The following is a 6,393-nucleotide window of genomic DNA, read 5'->3' as shown; positions in this document are numbered from 1 at the left end:
CTGTTGCTGTTGCATTATGTTTATTGACCACAAGATGGCGATGTTTTGCAGTTTAGCTATTACAGACTTGAGTATAGGAAAGCATTGTTGAACTGGTATGCTGAAAGCAGACTACATTTTCCAGAAGAGCTGACAAAGGGGTGGGAGCCTATATAATAAAAAGCTCTGGAATTTCCTGGAGGGAGGAGAGAGACTTGTGAGGGCGAGAGCGGGTGCTGGATACTGGAGTGGGATGCAGAAGACCCAGGCCAGACCAGGTCACTTCGGAGAGCTGGAAAGAAGGACTACAGACCGTTGGTATTGCTGATGAGCAGGAGAGTCGAGCCTGCAGGCAGGTGGATCATGGAATCATGACCAGAGGTATCGAGAGGACAAGGGACCCCCCAACCTGAGAGACCATTCTTCACTCTGCTAAGGCTACAGATTGAGAGGGCTCCACAACCCAAATTGTCTTCAGTTGTCAGAGAACCTGCTGTTTTCTCAGTTATTTCAGTTCAGTACACTTGCATCCGAGTCTACAACTTGAAACACAGACCTCCTAGCCCAATTCAGTACTGCAGCCTACAGCTTTATAGTTCCCTCCCCATTGCTCTGAACACAGGACTCCTCCTGCAGCGCATGTGTCTTTGTGTCTCAGTACCTCATCTCCAATATATTATAGCTGTAAAGGAACTTTCTTCTTCAAGCTGATTCCCTACTTATTGGAATACAAATTCTACTGCAGTCTACTCCCACCCAGGGGCGGACTGATCATTTGTAAACTTGGTCACTGTCGAGGGCCCGGGGTCAGTAGGGGGCCCCATGAGATGTCCCTGGTATCTTTTTCATAGGCTTTTTTGAGTTTGGGCAAGGACACAGGGGCCCCATGATCCCCTATTGCCAGGGGACCCCATGAGTTGTCAGTCCGCCCCTGCTCCCACCCCATCCTCTACTATATCAATCTTTGTCTTCACCTGCATCCACAAAAGGGTCCCTTCTAGTTCTGCTACTTCTGTGGGATCTCGTGGGCCCGGACCTGCTCGAGCTGTACGAGGAGATGGTGGTGGAGGGCAAGATGCCTCCTTCGTTGAGGGAGGGGATGATCACGATCCTGTACAAGCGTAAGGGGGAGAGATGTGACTTGAAAAATTGGCGTCCCATCTCTCTCTTGAACGTGGACTACAAGATCCTCGCCAAAGTTATGGCGAACAGGTTGAAGGCTGTCATCGGACAGATAATCCACCCGGATCAGACTTGTGGCATTCCTGGCCGCAGGATTGCGGACAGCCTAGCGCTTGTCCGGGACACGGTCCAGTACATCAAAGACCGCCGTGTGCACGCGGCCCTGGTCAGTCTTGACCAGGAAAAGGCCTTTGACCGTGTCTCCCATGGGTTTATGTGCAGAGCCCTGCGCAGGTTTGGTCTTGGGGAAATGTTCTGTTCGGTTGTGGATATGATGTACAACGGCATATGTAGTTCCGTGCAGGTGAACGGCTGGAAGACTGACCCCTTCCCGGTCCTCTCCGGGGTCAGACAAGGCTGTCCTCTCTCACCTCTGCTTTTTGTTTGCTGTATAGAGCTCTTCGCCGAATGCATCAGACGGAATCCAGAGATCGGGGGAATCACCGCACCGGGACCAGACAGACGGGAAGTGAAGTGCTCGCTCTACATGGACGACGTGACGGTGTTCTGTGCCAACCAGCACTCCATCGACCTGCTCGTCCAGACCTGCGAGGACTTCGGCCAAGCTTCGGGGGCAAAGGTCAACTGCGGGAAGTCGGAAGTCATGCTCTTCGGAAAGTGGTTCCTGCCTTCTTCTGCATCCATGCCCTTTGGCATCAAGACAGACTTCATGAAGATTTTGGGAGTTTGGTTTGGTGCCGAGGGCGCAGCCCTGAAGTCTTGGGAGAAGAGACTGGCCAAGATGCATCAAAAGTTTGGACTCTGGAGCCTCAGAGACCTCACCATCGAAGGGAAGACACTGGTACTCCGCAGCGAGATTCTCCCTGTGTTGCAGTACCTCGCCCAGGCCTGGCCCCCTCAGGTCAACACCTGTAAGGCCATCACCAGGGCGGTGTTTCACTTCATCTGGGGCTCCAAGATGGACAGAGTGAAGCGGGCAGTCATGTTCAAGGAACCCCTCAAGGGCGGTAAGGGCGTGCCCGACATCGCCACCCAGCTGAGGGTGTTCTTTGCTTGCAACTGCGTCCGCAGAACTTTGCCCAGACGGATTATGGACTCTGGCGGGAACGCAATGTCTCGCTTCTTCCTGTTGCCTCTCTGGAGGTCCCTGGGGTGGGACACTTGGGATAGTTCCATCCCCTACAACTGGGACACTCCTTGGTACTACTTGGATACCTTCAAGTTCATCAGGGAGCAAGGGCTGCAGGGAGTCAAGCCTGACTTGTGGAAGCCAAAGACTATCTACAAGCTCATCCGAGCCAGCGACATTTTGGAGTCGGTTCCAGGCCTGCCTTCAGACACCTGCAAGGTGGTCTGGAGGAATGTTTCTTCCAACATTCTTACCAACAGGCACAAAGACCTGGCATGGATGGCAATCCAAGGGGGGTTGCCTCTCAGGACATTTATGCATGCCAGGAACCTGAGCAGATACAGACACTGCCCCTTCTGCATCATCCACGAGGAAACGTCTTACCACGTTTTCTGGGAGTGCTCATTTGCTCAGGCCCTGTTGGGGGCCCTGGAACCTGAACTCAAGGACTTTGTACCACAGACAGCCATCACTCACTTTGGGGTGTTGAATGGACTGTTCTGTGGAACCTTTTCTCTGGAAGACATTGATGGCGCCTGGCGGGTGCTGTGTTGTTTTAAGGACGCTTTATGGTGCGCCAGAAAGCGCCTCATCCACCAGCGGGAGAGGATGTCCATTGAGGACTGCCGCAGACTGATCCTCAGTCTGCTCAGAGACTATTCCTTGATGGACTTTAAGGAGGAAGAGGACGTCTGAAGATTTCCCCCTTCCCCCTACTCCCCCTTGCGTGTCTTTTGTCTTTCAATAAAGCTTCGGGCCTGTGTTTCTTTCCCCCCCCCCTTTTTTTCCCCTTCCCACACTCACCCAATGCCTATTGTTGATCGTAATATCCGGTTTTCGTCTTTGCATGCACTAGTATTATTAGGAAACGTAATGTGTATTAGAATGTTACAGTTTTTGGGGTAAGCGGCGTTATGCATGATGTGGCGGTCGGGGGATTCGTCCTCTGCACATCACGTCAGGCACATCACGTCAGGCTGAGCGAATGTATTTATTTCTGAATGTATTTATTGTATGCTTGGAACTATATTGCTATGTGGTGCGCTGCGTCGCAGTATAGGGTGAGATGTACCCCGATTACACGTATCATATTGTTTTTGATGCTTCTGTAATAAAAGTATCTTTTCAATCAAAAAATCAGTCGGGGAAGGGGGGGGGGAGTTTTTCTACTGCTGTTTTTTTCTTCTTAAGGAAATCTTGCTTTTACATAAAAAGGGACCTCAACTGATTAGATGTGCACCATCTAGGACCCCATCAAGCATGCAGAAGAGTTGTTTCTATACTTTGGAGTTATATTAAAGGAGATATTACTATTATAAATTCATCTGTAGAGTTAAACCCTATTCCCAGACATTGAGAATCGAAAAGTGAGTTAGTCCAATTTTTTGATAGCCTAATTCAGCTCATTTTGGGAAAGCTGTCTCAGTGCAGGAATTAACGTTTAAACTCAGGTCCTGCAGACCATTTGGGCTTGTGTAAGGTGGTACTGTGCATGATTATTTGGCTTTTCAGAGTGTCTAACTTTTATACATGCTTACTATCATTTCTTTTGTGCTTGTACTATTCACAGCTTTACCCAGGGGCGGACTGGCAACTCATGGGACCCCTGGGCAATAGGGGATCATGGGGCCCCTGTGTCCTTGCCCACACTCAAAAAAGCCTATAAAAAAGGTATCAGGGGCATTTCATGGGGCCCCATATTGACCCTGGGCCCTCGGGCGGTGCCCGAGTGCTCGAATGGTCAGTCCACCCCTGGCTTTACCTCAATACAATCAAAGTATTGGTTCACCATAAACTGTGTGATTATTTTGGGTTTGAAAACCAGGGGGTTCTCCTGGTCATGGTGGTGTCAGCAGAGGCTGTGATTCAATACCAGGCTTGGAACAGACAGGGAACCCACAATACTCAGTGGCTCTTTAGGGGGTAGTGCCACAATGCTGATTGGTGTATGTAATGGTTTATGTAGTGCCTTTTCCATAAGAACAATGCAGTATCACTCAAAAACTGGACCATGAGCTGAGTCTGTATCTGTATATCACAGAATCTTTCTAAACCCAATCAAAAAGAAAAAAAAAAGAAGTCTGCCAAGTAGTTATACAGACAAAAATAAAATGTGGAAAGAAGTTCTAGCAAAAAAATACACAAGCTTCTGGTATTTAGACAATATTTGCTTACATTGATTTTCTAAAACTTTTGACCAGTCTTGTTTTATGTAATGGTTTGTAATAATCTCAGCATAATTGAAGAACTGTGTCTTTATACTAGTGGGAAGTTTTGTAATGACTTATGTACTGTTAAATCACTGCTCCCAATTACCCTACTGAAGGCTTGTGAATACAAAATTAATTATAGATTGTCATTTCTGTCTCATTAGCACTATTATTTATAAGTGCCAAGGTGATATTTGTAACCTTATGTAATTGTATCACTTTGTGTGCTGCACCCTTAATGAATGCCTACTCTCTACATCATAATGCAGCCCTACCTCAGTACTGCCTTTCTTAGGCTAAGTCATAGTCTAGAAAATTCAGCATTTCATTTTTAGTAGTCTTCTGTTCTAACCAACTGAAAAAAGGTAAACTGGAACATCAAAATAACCTCAAATAGATAAATGCTGAATTATTTATCAAAGCTTTTTAACCATAACATGCAAGCAGCATATTAATACAGAAAGATAAAACACACTCATACAAAGAAAGGTTTATAGTGTCAGAAATAACAACGGTTGATTTATTAAAGGTAAATAGGCGATTCACTTTGCAAGGAAAGTTTCACTTTACAAGAGAAAAACAAATACAATATTGTAAAAGAGGTATAGATTCCAGAAAAAGAGCGATATCATATTACCCCTCTGCAAATCATTAGTAAGACCTCATCAGGAATATGCAGTTCTCTTTTGGGCACCAATTCACAAAAAGAACATTGGGGAACTTGAGAAAGTACAGAGAAGGGCAACTAAACTAATATGAGGCATGGAGGAGATCAGCTATGAGGAAAGATTATAGGAACTGAATTTATTCCCTCTAGGAAAGTGAAGATTAACTACCTGCCGACCGCAGATAGCCGAATGACGGCTACACTGCGGCCGGCCAGTTCTGGGTGGTCGTCATATGACGTCCTCCCAGAACGCGCTCTCCTGCGGGCCCCAGGGGGCGCGCACCCGGCGATCTCCGTGATCGCTGTGTCCTACGGACACAGCTGATCACGTGATGTGGTAAAAGGCCAATCACAGCGGCCTTTTACCACGTGATCAGCGGTGTCCAATGACACGCTGATCAGAGGAAAATGCAAGTGCCAGTTCTCGGCTGCACTTTCCTCACGCTGTCAGATCGTGAGGAAAGTACTGCCGAGAACCGGCAGTTGTCAGAGCGGGGATCGGCACCGATCATCAGGGCACTGATGATCAGTGCCCTGATGATCGGTGCCCAGCAGTGCCACCCGCAAGCTCCGCCCACCTGTGCCCAGCAGTGCGCCCACTAGCTCCGCCCACCTGTGCCCAGCAGATCACCCACCTGTGCCCAGCAGTGCACCCACCTGTGCCCAGCAGTGCACCTACCTGTGCCACTCTGCAGTGTCACACACCTGTGCCCAGAAGTGCCACCCACCTGTACCCAGCAGTGTCACCCACCTGTGCCCACCCGTGCCCACCCACCTGTGCCCACCCACCAGTGCCACTCACCAGTGCCACCCACCAGTGCCACCCACCAGTGCTGCCAGTCAGTGCCACCAGTCAGTGCCCAGGGGTTGTGCCAGTCAGTGCAGCCAGTCAGTGCCCAGCAGTGATGCCAGTCAGTGCCGTCTATCAGTACCCATCATCAGTGTCACCTATCAGTGCCGCCTATCAGTGCTGCATATTAGTGCCGCCTATCCGTGACACCTCATTAGTGCTGTCTATCAGTGCCGGCTATCCGTGCCACCTCATTAGTACTGCCTATCAGTGCCCTTTAGTGCTGCCTATCAGTGCCCATCAGTGCCGCCTATCAGTGCCCATCAGTGCTGCCTCATCAACGCACATCAGTGAAGGAGAAAAATTACCTGTTTGAAAAATTTTATAATAGAAACAAAGAAACTTTTTTTTTCAAATTTTTTGCAATTTTGTATTTATAGTGCAAAAAGTAAAGTGCCCAGTGGCGATTAAATAC

The sequence above is a fragment of the Staurois parvus genome, unplaced genomic scaffold (genome assembly GCF_062004578.1).
Source record: "Staurois parvus isolate SC_StPar_1 unplaced genomic scaffold, SC_StPar_1.0 ptg000884l, whole genome shotgun sequence".
In the NCBI taxonomy this organism is placed as follows: Eukaryota; Metazoa; Chordata; class Amphibia; order Anura; family Ranidae; genus Staurois; species Staurois parvus.
The sequence above is the reverse complement of the archived record's forward strand: the minus strand, read 5'-3'. Positions refer to the sequence as shown.